Source organism: Carassius gibelio, chromosome A7 (genome assembly GCF_023724105.1).
Source record: "Carassius gibelio isolate Cgi1373 ecotype wild population from Czech Republic chromosome A7, carGib1.2-hapl.c, whole genome shotgun sequence".
Taxonomy (NCBI): Eukaryota; Metazoa; Chordata; class Actinopteri; order Cypriniformes; family Cyprinidae; genus Carassius; species Carassius gibelio.
This window is the reverse complement of record NC_068377.1, coordinates 6,558,211-6,570,947: the sequence shown is the minus strand read 5'-3', so window position 1 is coordinate 6,570,947 and position 12,737 is coordinate 6,558,211. Positions and strand designations below refer to the sequence as shown.

At 38.5% G+C, this 12,737-nt stretch overlaps 1 protein-coding gene and 1 long non-coding RNA gene across 6 annotated transcripts in view; one reads left to right on the top strand and one right to left on the bottom strand.

The window, feature by feature from the left end:
- Positions 1 to 12,737, top strand: part of LOC128016516 (transcriptional enhancer factor TEF-1-like) — a 71,398-nt gene that overhangs the window by 20,261 nt on the left and 38,400 nt on the right. The window lies entirely within an intron of this gene.
- Positions 3,551 to 5,704, bottom strand: LOC128016517 (uncharacterized). Its single transcript, XR_008184192.1, has 3 exons — positions 5,579 to 5,704; positions 4,383 to 4,523; positions 3,551 to 4,319 (listed from the first exon to the last, which is right to left on the bottom strand). It is a non-coding gene; the product is annotated as an uncharacterized LOC128016517 (long non-coding RNA).

Genomic DNA, 12,737 nt, shown 5'->3' with positions numbered 1-12,737 from the left:
ATGTCATTTCATGATGACAGACACAACACAATACTGTCATTATTTTTACGCTCGTTAGAGGGCGGTTAACTCAGTTCATAATAACATGCTTGCACAAACAAACTATATGGTCATTTTTTGTTGGAGGACAGGCTCTATTTTTCACTTCTTCAGCTACCTGGACAGCTAATAAGAACCAATCCATTGCTGGTGCATTGTCAGAACCTAGATAGTTTTTATCTTATTGAATATCCTGTTACATATCCCATTATTAAAGTAAAATGGATTTGGCAATACTGTTTTTGTGTTAAATATGTAGAAATATGTCATTTTTACTGTGGATAGAGATATTACTTGTCGCTGGTAACTTGTCAAGTTGCGTCTGGTTAAGACACATTGTCAGTGTCACATGACAGAGTAACAAGACCAATTCCCTATGATGTAGCCTCAGCGCTCAGGGTGCTTGGATCGTCCCAGAGGTGATCGCTGGAGGTGAGAAGTGAAACGGAGGGCTCTGAGGATTCACATGAGAGTGAAGTGGTGGAGAAGATGAGAATAATTGTCAATCAGGAATCTCCAAAGTCTTTGCGGGCCTCTGCAGCAGGCTTCCCATTCGTTCACTAGTTGTTGAGTAGTGGGAGTGTAAGTAAAGCAGCATGAACTATTAGTCAGGAGCAGATGGTACTGCGGCTGTCACCAGCTGTGCCACCTCCTCCTCTCCTGCTCCTGCCGTCCTCCCCCTTTCCTCCATTCCAGACTGGGTGATGTCATGGAAAGAGGGAATATTTCCACGGTGTTGGAGTCTCTCACAGCTTGTCAGTGTCAAGTGAAAGCAGAAGGCCTTCGGGGCATTCGTTTACAGCTGTCATGTGACCCCTCCAGCCAAATCAAATTTAAAGTTTAGGAGTGGCAGCAAAGCCTCTCATGCTGCTACTGCAAAAAGCATTTTGGGGCTCACTGCCACAGAAACACTCTTATGCAGCCTCTTCTCTCCAACTTGCTTTCACTCTGTTCAGGATTAAAGCATGAAAATAGGTTTGGCTGACCAGTTTTTAATGTCCAAGTCCAAGTGTAAGATTCAGTAGTGCTTACTGATATAAAGAGGGCTAGGGCTGTCGACAGACATGGGGACTTGTGACTTGGTGACTTGGACTCGAGTCGACTCGAGTCGCTATTTTTAGGACTTGAGACTTGACTCGGACTTAGAAGTTAAAGACTCGAGACTTGACTTGACTTGAGACACGATGACTTGAATGACTTGAGTGTTAATCACATCATTTTTTCAGTTTGAATATAAAATATATAAATCATTTTTATTTTTTTAAATAAAGTTGATTACTCAGCTGGAGCGCAGGCTGAGAATAGCGTCGTGACTGGATCAGGACACTATCATCAGTCATGTCCTCTCTACCTTACCCACACCACGCCCACTTAAATCAGATATCACATCACATCAACATGTCAGCCTGAGAGGTACCGAGGGTCATCGCTTTTGTCTTCAATAGTTCGCGCCTAAAAACGCATGGAAAACGCTAGTCGCGCCGCTTTCTCCCTCTTTCCAAAGCGCTCGGGCAGAAGTGCTCCTGGGGCGTCTGTCTTTGCTAAGCATCCATGACACGCTCTCTCTCAATGAAGACGCGGAAATTTCAGCAAAGTATAAATGGATTTGCAGCACTAAAAATCGCTCGCAGTAGCTCTGCTACTAAATTCGTTTCAAAATGGCAATCCATATACAGCTATGAACAGCTGTTCCTTCATCTTAGCTGAGCTTTCAACGTTGATACGGCAAAGGATGAAGCTGATTGGTTAGTTATTGTCACATGACCTGCGGTGCGCTTGCGGCATTCTGAAAAGTTTAGATGTTTTTAACTCGATGCGGTGCGACGCGCGCGCATTGCTTCCATTATGAGCGCGCATACCGCGCGCCTACATTGGAAATAACGAACTTGCGCGCGCAAAATACGTGATGTGAACGGCCCCTAATGATCCGCTATCAGGCCGTCAAAAAAACGCATTCCAGGGGCGGCGCTAGGGCTGGGCTAAGGGGGCATAAGCCCCGAATATTTTGTTACCTTGTTTTTCTCATAGAGCAAAACAATTAATCAGAAAAACTAATGTAGCTGCCGGGATTACCCAATCATGAGAAGTGCATATATATATATCATACCTGTCAAGTTTTGAATTTGAAAATAAGGGAAATTTTCCGGCGCCCACCGCGAGCATTCCCACCACCCCAACAAAGCTCCAGTATCCCTTACATTTTAAAGTACACATGAAATCAAAATGACTATATTTACTTTGTTCGCCTAAATTGATCGTTTTGTGCTGAACAATTCATCCATGCGAGTCAATCCACACAAAAAAATTTTTTGGCTTCATAATCTTTAATCAAAATCTGAAAATGCCCCTCCCCTCTGCATTGGAGGACCTTCACTGATGACGTAGGCTTGAGGAATTGGGCGTCTGCTTAATCCGTAACCACGCCCCTCCAACTGACAGCAGACAGGCTGCCTGTGTGTTTGCGAGCATTGACAGCGCGTGAAGGGAAAGATGGCGAGGAGGTGCATTTTTGGTTGTGGAACTCACGGAACACTTTTCCCTTCAAATTCCCTCGTTACGGTCCAGATGGATCGATTTTATTACATTTCGAGGAAGGAGGGATAACAGAGTGTTCACGGATGTGCTCGAAACACTTCACGCGCGAATACTCCAAAATTAGGAAAGAACACGTAATGGGGTTCTTGAAATATCTGTCATTAACAGATAACGCTGTCCCGTCAGTGTACACCGTTGGTACCTCACAAAGTTTGACGACGGTGAGTTGAAATGAACCATGTCTCATGCAAGTGAACACACCTACTTATCTAGATCCAATCAGGTGCTAGTTGGAAAATAAGCCACGCCCACTATTTTCCTCATTTATTACAAGAGGGTCTGGCTGCAGACATATGGGCGAGTGGAGCTCCACTCAAGAGCGGAAATACGTCACCTCCACTAGCGACGCCGCCGCCATGTTGGACCGGGCCATACTTTCCGTGGAATTACGTCGCCTCCACTAATGATGCGGCCGCCATGTTGGACCGGGCAACACTTTCCGTAGAATTACGTCACCTCCATGGCGGCGAGTGGAGCTCCATTCAAGAGCGAAAATACGTCAACTCCACCAAACTTTCGTTTTATATTATTACTTGTTATATACATGTATAAGGGGTGCTTTGCAAGTTATGTCACCTCTTTGTACGTAATGTTCATATGTCCTGTACTTTTATCGTTGTTACTTTTACCTAGTAGAAATAATAAAAATAATAATATACTAATCTTTCACGGTTTATGACACGACAGCAATTTTTTTTTTTATTTCCCCTCAGCAATTTGCACTACCGACATCCACAATCCATATTTTTAGGGCTTCTGCCTTTTGTTCATGTTTGTTTTACCAATGTACAACTGACAATGTAACATTCCATACATTTTAGAAAGTTAACCCTATGTTTGTAATATTTAGCAGTGAAAAAATAATGAAATATTAAATAAATTATTAAAATAATACCTCAACCAGAATTTGTGTGTTGAATTTTGTATTTTAATCAAAATAATAACATATACTAAATAACCACAGTAACATAATGAAGAATAACTTCCACAATTTAGAAGTTTTAATGGTTTTTGAGTAATAATAATAATTAACACATCTTACACTACACTAAAAACAAATTAACTGCAAGTGACCATAATTGTTACAGTAAAAACACAATGTGTGCGCACGCACGCACACTTTACTCTTCAAGACCTCCATCGTCTGTGAAGCAATCCCAGCTACAGTAGCCAGGGTGATCATCTGAGGAGTAAAACCCCAAAAGCACTCCCTGTTGTCCATTTTCCTGGTGACCAGCCCCACAGTCTTTGTGAAGCTGGCTGCGCTGTAGGTGACTGCACCTAGAGATGATGTAAGGCTTTCTGTACTTTAGATAGTGATAGTGTTTCTTTAAATATCTTCACTGCACCGGTTAAGTATCATTTTCATGTTTCAGTCAAGTTTCATGTTAGGGAAATGGAAGAGAGTGAGTTTACTTAGCCTAATTATTATAGCCACAAAAACAAGAGGGTCAACCACACTTACTGAAGTCACCATCAAGCCAGTTGAGTGTGGCTCCTGTTAAATATGCTCCTGACTGACAGTGTTGTTAAATCTCTGGCATGAACAATTACGTCAGATGGGTCAAGTTTAATTACAATACTGACATTTCATTATCATTAAAGTTAAAGCAATTTACTTGTTGCTGAAGGTGCCTGGGGCACCACAGTTGTGCTTTGTTGTTCTGATGCATCTGATTGCTGGGCTGGGGACACAAAGAAGACATGAGCACAGCAAAACTGGAACAAAACCATGTCTGTGTACTGACGTTTTGTAAATTCAACACAGAATAGTACTGCATCATTCTCCTATGACAGTCCCAAAGCAGACAAGGTGATGGTGCTCAGAAGTTCCAGTCTCTATTTGTGGAGGTGTTATGAGGATGGATAACACTTGATATACATTTGATCTGAAACAAAAAGTAAAACAATAGAATAACAGAACAACAAAATAGAAAAAATAAATATGTACATGTTAATGTCACATGTAAAAAGACTTTGACTTCTAGGGTGGCAACATAAATTTAAAATGTAAAGAGTGCTGCATCTTCCATGCCAATCCTATCCCTGGAAGTGAATGAAAAATTAAATATGAAAACAACCACCTCATATGACCTTTTTAACATTATATAACAAATGCTAAAGGCATACACATACAAAACAATCGTGTCCTTTCATTATTTACTACATTATTTTACCACAAGCCACCAAAAACTAAGTTACACCTATGCTATCCATCATGTACTGAAGGTAAAAATTTAAAGAGCAAACAATTAACAAATAAGTTTTTCAGAAATGTATTATCCAAACTGTACTTCCCCAGTCAACTGAAAAGAAAGTATGTTCTTCAAGAATTTAGTGAAGAAGAGGCAAAGAAAATAAGGAAGTGTTATTTTACTTATCCAGTTTTCCTAAAGCCAAAGAAGTAACATTTAAAATCCTAAAGGACATTTATCCATCTAATAACTTCCTACAAGAAAGATTTAATTGGGAGAACAAGTCATGCAGGTTCTGTGAGAAAGATATTGAAACTGTAGATCATATGTTTTTCCAATGTGAATCTGTACAGACTTTTTGGCTGGAATTTCAAAACTGGCTTCATTTCAAACAGATATCAATACACCCTTTGACTGTGATTTCAGTTAAGGTTGGAGTATTGTTGAAGGAAAAGATCCTAGACTTTTTGATAAATAACTTAATTACTTTGTGCAAATACTAGATTCATAGATGTAAATTTTTTAAAGGTTAAACCTCACTTCAGCGGATGGAAGAATGAACTAAAGATATTTGCAAAGTCTCTTCATTACAGGATTGACATTGACATTGCTCGCGATATAAATCTATAAATCCATAGTGTTTATTAATCCTTTTGTGAGTAATTTCACGTAAGCCCTGTGCGTTTTTATTACACTGCACGTTACAACAGCGTCAGTTCACCATTTTAGCGATGCAGAGATAAAATTACCTGATTTTAAGTTTGAAGTACTCCCGGCGACGCCATCTTGATGTTTTCAAGTGGAGGTGACGTACTTCCGGTTTGAGAGTGGAGCTCCACTCGCCCATGGTCTGCAGCCAGACCCTTCTCATTTATTATTCCGTTTCTCTCGGAAATACGTCACAACACTGGAGAAAAGCCGTTTGCAACTTCCGTTTCACGGGGACTTTAAGGCAGGTGTTATAGCCCAAATGAAAACACAAAAGGGTATATATGAAGAGCATTTATTTAAAGGCTTGCATATTTTCTGTTAATTTAACATTGCTTGTCTTTACATTTACATTTTATTTTCATTCCACACATTCTTTTCATTTCATATTGCTTTTCTTTTACAGTTTTTCTTTTTATTTCACATAACTTTTCTTTTACTCTTTTAGTGAGTTGTTGTACAAATTTGTTGCAGACTTTGCATTCTTTAAAAAAGTAAATTCGCTGTCCCATTTATCCTGGTATTTACACATGGGTTTTGGTTCTTTGGCAGGTGTGCCTTCACTCTCTATCGTAGCATCCATCATCCGTCTCGGTTTTTTCTTTTGTTGTTGTTGTTTTTCCCGCGTTATAACCTTTACTGTCTATGGTTATAACTCATGTCACCTGACCTCACACACCCCTCGCGACAGGCTACTTACAGGTGGCAGTTATCGCGAGACTAGTGACAGAGCTCAGATTGGGAATGTTTTTATTATTATTATTTTATTAATAACGCAGGTTAAAAAAAAAATAAATAAATACGGGAGATTTACGGGAAAATACTAATACGGGAGGACGGCGGGAAAGAAGGGTAAAATACGTGACTTTCCCGGCCAAAACGGGATACTTGACAGGTATGATATATATATATATATATATATATATATATATATATATATATATATATATATATATATATATATATACAGTACAGAATATAAATATGACGTATTTTAAGTTGTTTCATACTTTTTTGTTATGTACAGTACAGACCAAAAGTTTGGACACACCTTCTCATTCAAAGAGTTTTCTTTATTTTCATGAATATGAAAATTGTAGAGTCACACTGAAGGCATCAAGGGCTATTTGACCAAGAAGGAGAGTGATGGGGTGCTGCGCCAGATGACCTGGCCTCCACAGTCACCGGACCTGAACACAATCGAGATGGTTTAGGGGTGAGCTGGACCGCAGACAGAAGGCAAAAGGGCCAACAAGTGCTAAGCATCTCTCGGGGAACTCCTTCAAGACTGTTGAAGACCATTTCAGGTGACTACCTCTTGAAGCTCATCAAGAGAATGCCAAGAGTGTGCAAAGCAGTAATCAAAGCAAAATGTGGCTACTTTGAAGAACCAAGAATATTAAATATTTTTGGTTGTTTCACACTTTCGTGTTATGTATATAATTCCATATATAATTCCACATGTGTTAATTCATAGTTTTGATGCCTTCAGTGTGAATCTACAATTTTCATAGTCATGAAAATAAAGAAAACTCTTTGAATGAGAAGGTGTGTCCAAACTTTTGGTCTGTACTGTACATAACAAAAAAGTATGAAACAATTAAAAATACGTCATATTTATATTCTATACTCTGAGAGAGAGAGAGAGAGAGAGAGAGAGAGAGTGTGTGTGAGAGAGAGAGAGAGAGAGAGAGAGAGAGGAGAAATGTAACAGTTTAATGTTGTATGTAAACTGTGTTTGAGAGAGAGAGAGAGAGAGAGAGAGGTGTTCAGAGAGGAGTCTGTTGGATGTTTAGCTGTTATTTGTTTTATGGACTCAATGTTGAAAATGTAAAACATTTCAAACACTGTTGGCAGAAGTGAAAAATAAATAATTTTAGGAAGTTACAATTTTGTTTAATTCCATGATGTATTTTACTGAACATGAGTATTTACAATGCAAATCCAAATTATTTTAATTTACTGACAGTTACTTATATCTTGTCTTTTAACTTTATTAAGATCAGATTCTGCAGGTAAAATAACAATATTAAGGTGACTTGACTTGGACTTGACTTGACATAGCTTGTGACTTGACTTGACTTGACTTGCCCAAGAAAAAAATACTTGGGACTTACTTGAGACTTGAAGGTTAAGACTTGAGACTTACTTGAGACTTGCACATGTGTGACTTGGTCCCATCTCTGGCTGTCGATATGACTAAAAAACTAAATTCACATTTTCTACTTAATATCAAAATTCGAATTATGTTCAAATTAAAAAGACATAATTTCAGTTAGGGGGAAAAAGGCTTTTGGACTCTCTACTGAGGCGACAAGAGGGTGCATTGAACAAAATATTATGCACGTTTCTTCAAGGCGTAATAAAATAACACGACTATCTTTGTTTCAGTTTTGACATAAACAGCATCTTCTCCACACTAATGCTTTCCTTTTCCGCAATATATTGAATGAACAATGTAGCAACGCCACATCTAGTGGGTTCATCAGGATAGAATAACTAAAGCGTTAAAGTGCAAATAATTTACATCGTCGTCACATTTCGTGCACCACTGAAAAAGCTGCCTGACGGTTGACGAAGACCTAAGATTCGAATGCAACGTTTTTGTATTCGAATGTGGATTTTTTTTTATTTGACATATATTCGGAATTCACTTTTTTTTTACGGCCCTAAAGAGGGCTTATTTTGTGGTTTTCTTCATTACATTATATAAGTAAATGCTGAACCAACAAATGATTTACACTACCATTCAAAAGTTGGGAATCTTGATGAAAGTCTAACTATGAACTAGTTGCATATTAGCATGCATATTACTAGCATATTAGATGTTTAATAGTACGTATAAAGCCTTATTCTGCATATTTTAGATCCCTTTTATCCTTCCTCATAGTTAACAACTACCCTATAACTATTAATAAGCAGCACATTAGGAGTTTATTGAGGCAAAAGTTGTAGTTAATAGTTAGTTCATATTTACAGTTGGTCCCCAACCATTTTTTCTTATTAATGTAATAAAAAATGTTTTTGCTGCTTAATTAAAATAAACATTATATATATGACCATTTAAATAATTAAAATGTATCTTAAATGTTTGTCACATTAGTGGATTTGTCACTGGCTGCTTTTTTAACATAAACCATATAAATAATTTTTTTTTTTTCAAGGTAAATATTTCACATTAAATAATATTGTTTTAAATGAAGGTATTTTAACTCAAAAAGTACTAAGAACAGGATTTTTTGCATTCATGAATAGAATTTTGTACAGTCACTCAAACAATCCTGAATTTTCTATTACGGTTTGCTATGATTTGTACAGAGGAAGTAATATGTGAGCCAATATAGATCCAACAGGAAATTGTAATGACAAAATCACCTGAGAGTGTGACCAGTAGAGAGCTGGTGTGCAGTGCTGGGGTTGCTGACCTGTCTGAGAGTGCAGAGATTGACCAGAGGTCAGCTTTGGCAGCTGTTCAGGGTGTCCGGTTGCATGTTTACTCAACAGCGATCTCCATCATAGCCTCAGGAGTAATGTTTCACAGTCCTCCAGACCACAGGCAGAGACAACAAGAAAACAGCACAGTGTCACGGGCCACATTGTTACACATGTAATACGTATTACAAGCTAATGATCACAAATTGTAGACAAATCAGATTTGTAAACAAATCACTGACAGCAAAGTTTAGACTTGATGCTATACAAGCATATTGATTCAGTTACTCTTCAAATGAAGACCTCAAGATTGTTTGTACGGGAGGTTTTTGGTTTTTGTGCTCATAATCTGTTACAGAACGGTGAAGTTATTTTAAGAAAATACAATTTTTCTGGAAGTAATACACTGTGCTCAAATAATATCAAACTGTATATTTATTGTTCTCTACAGTAAATAAGTTCAGTTCAGTACCACATGAGAGAATTGTTATTATAATATTTATGTGAAAAATACTGTGGATCTGCGAAATGAACACTGGCAGAACATACAACTAGAAAATATGATGCTTTAAACCATATACTCCTCTTTGACAACATAAATAATTTTACAAATATTAAAACAACATATACAAATATTTACTTAACAAGTTTGTAGACTTTATGGAGAAGCTCACCAAGATGGATGACGAACGTCTTCTGTCTGCAATGGTCTTCATAAGTCTCACGATAAGTGATTTGGGAACATGACATTATCAACACATTTTTTAAGTTGAGGCGGCAAACCTCTAGTTCTGTCAATTTACAAACTAGTTGAGACAGTGAAAATGTAAAATGTTAAGTTGAATGAACAAACTCAGAAACTGTACGGTGTGTCAACTTGTAAAAAATGTAAACAATTAAACTGCAAAATATTTTTTTACAGTGTAAACAGTAAACAGTTTATTTAAAGCAAAACTACCATGTGGTTCAGCATGAATCCAAGTTTTGTGTGCTTGGCATTAAGTGCATGATATAAGTTGTTTTGGAATACAAATCTCAGCACTTTTCAGGTGATAAAAAAAAAGGTCTTGTTTTCCGGAAAATACGGTACATGATTTGGAAATGTAAACTTTTTTTTTTTTTTTTTTTTGAGTGTAGTATCTGTAGAGTAGAGCTCTGAAAGGCAGTGTTTGGGCTTTTACAAAGTTTGGCGGGACACTGAAGGCAGCAGATTGAGCGCAGAGTCTTTGTATAGTCTCGTCTTTCAGCTCTGCAGCTGTCACTGGGTCCTAGTGCCAAAGCCATCACACCGTGAACTGTGACCTGCTCACTCACTCAACCATTAACAAGGGCCGTTGCAACTGTCAAAACAAGTGGATGCGTCTGTCAGTGGGGTTCCGGGACAAATTAGAGAAACAGACTTGATTGGCATTTTCGGTGAATTGAATGCGGGTTAATGGGCCGTTTTTTATGCAGGTTATTTTGACTCCTGGGTTGTTTTGCGTGTCTGTTGTGGCCCATATAAAAAAAGCAGACATAAAAGGCTTTACTCTTGAAATCTAGAAATTTTATCAGCTGAACTTCTTTTGATGTCATTCTGCAAAATGATCAGCTAATTTGCATTTATTTTATGTATATGTAATTTTGTGTTAGTTCTTTTAGAGTCCCTGTAATTAGTAAGGAAACTTGACATAACCAACTAACATTTTTTTTCTGTTTCATTTTTACAGTATTTTACAGTAAAAATTACAATGATTTTTGTAAAAACACATTCAATTATCTAGTCAGACAGCTGACTAGTGATAATTGATTTTGAGTAGATTTTTTATATCTTTTTAAAGGGGGGGTTGAAATGCTCATTTTCACTCAATATCCTGTTAATCTTGAGTACCTATAGAGTAGTACTGCATCCTTCATAAATCCAAAAAGTCTTTAGTTTTATTATATTCATAAGAGAAAGATAGTCTGTACCGATTTTTCCCGGAAAAACACGACCGACTGGAGGTGTGACGTGTGGGTGGAGCTAAAGAATCACGAGCGCCAGTAGGCTTTTGCGTTGAGAGCATGTGGAAGCTGTGACATTTCCGTGAGGGAAAACCCATCATCCAAAACAAAACATGGCTTACAGTCAGATTCAGCCATTTATTTATGATCCAGAATCAGATCCAGAGGCTGAAACTGAACGAGAGCAGCAGCAGCAACGACTCGCTCCGAGCGGGGCTCGAACCCGGGTCTCTGGCATGGGAGGGGACGCACTAACAAGGAGGCAGAGATATTTGAAGCAGTTTTACTCACCGCCTGCGGTTCCCACACACGATAGTGACCCTTTTTCCTTGGGATTGCATCATCCTTAAGAAATAAACGATACGCAAATCCGGCGTCAAACTGGGCCTTGTGAACAAGCATCTTCGAAATGCAGGGAACAAACAAAAACACTTGCACAACTCCGTTGATGCTCTGTAAAAATAAACTCCATCCACTGGTCCCTTAATGCTGTTTTTTGGGTAATCTGTGCAGGGTTGTCTTGCTGGCAACCAAAAACACACTTCTTTTGTGACTTTTCGCGACGCTCTCGCTCTGATCAGTGAATCGCTCTGATCAGTGAAATGTCTGTGCTGCTCAGCCTCGCTATACGGGAGCGCGCGCTTTTCCGGCAGAAGTGCCTCAGGACCCATATAAGGAAATTCCGCTCCATCTAACATCACACAGAGCCATACTCGAAAAAAACTTTCCGAAACTTGTGACAAACCGGAAGGAGTATTTTGGGAACAAAAATACTCCTTCTAACGTACAACTTAATTTTTGAAACTTTGTCGATGTTTAGCATGGGAATCCAACTCTTTAACAGTGTAAAAAACTCAGTATGCATGAAATAGCATTTCACTCCCCCTTTAATGTCTTGTATTTTTATAGTAGTACTAGCAAGCTGTTTGTAACTGTTGGACCAGAATATTCATATATATTTAACATCTGGCATCCCCCGCAAAATGGTCTTCATACTTGCTCGAATATAATCTTTTTCTTTTTTTATATCAGGCTGAATGGTTCTAAGGACTGTCAGGTACAGTTGTATTTCCACATAAGCCTGGTACCAAAGCTTCGAATATTCAATGTTGATTACTACCGAAGCCTCGAAGCACAAAAAATGGTATTCGGAACGCCCTACAATTATCATGGTGAAAACAGTTGCATGTGGACATTTATCCTAGTTAAACAAATCCAGGTTTCCTGATTTGTAAATTAGTTGTTTGGCCTAATCTTGAAAATATGTAGTTTTTTCATTAGTGAGCACCCATTGATCTAATAGTCTGTCTGCAAATCTTTTTTAAATCTTATGATAATCAAGTAAACCTTCTTAACATTGTCAGGTCACACAAATAGGAACTTGTGACCTTACAACATTGTGACTCGTGTCTCTCTGTTACTACTCCATTGTGTAAAACCGCTATAATGAAATGCACTTTCTGGCAGGCCACTCTCTAGAATGCCACAGGAGCTGATGAGATCTGCTTCGAGAGGTCCTCCATGCTGATGAAGCACCCTGATTGGCTGGGGATTCAGTGATTATTGTTGTTTTAGGGCCACTTCGAACCTGATGGCATCGAGATTCACACAGTCCTCTAATTGGTGTCCAGCAGCCTTTTGCCTTGATAAAATGACCGCCGCTTGTCTCCTGGCTCATTCAAGGAGGAGAGAAGCAGAGGCACAGGTATTTTGGTGCAGAGAGACCCACGGGATCGCACATATTCGCTGCACATAGCTCTCTGCGAGAGACGCCGTCCTGAGTAC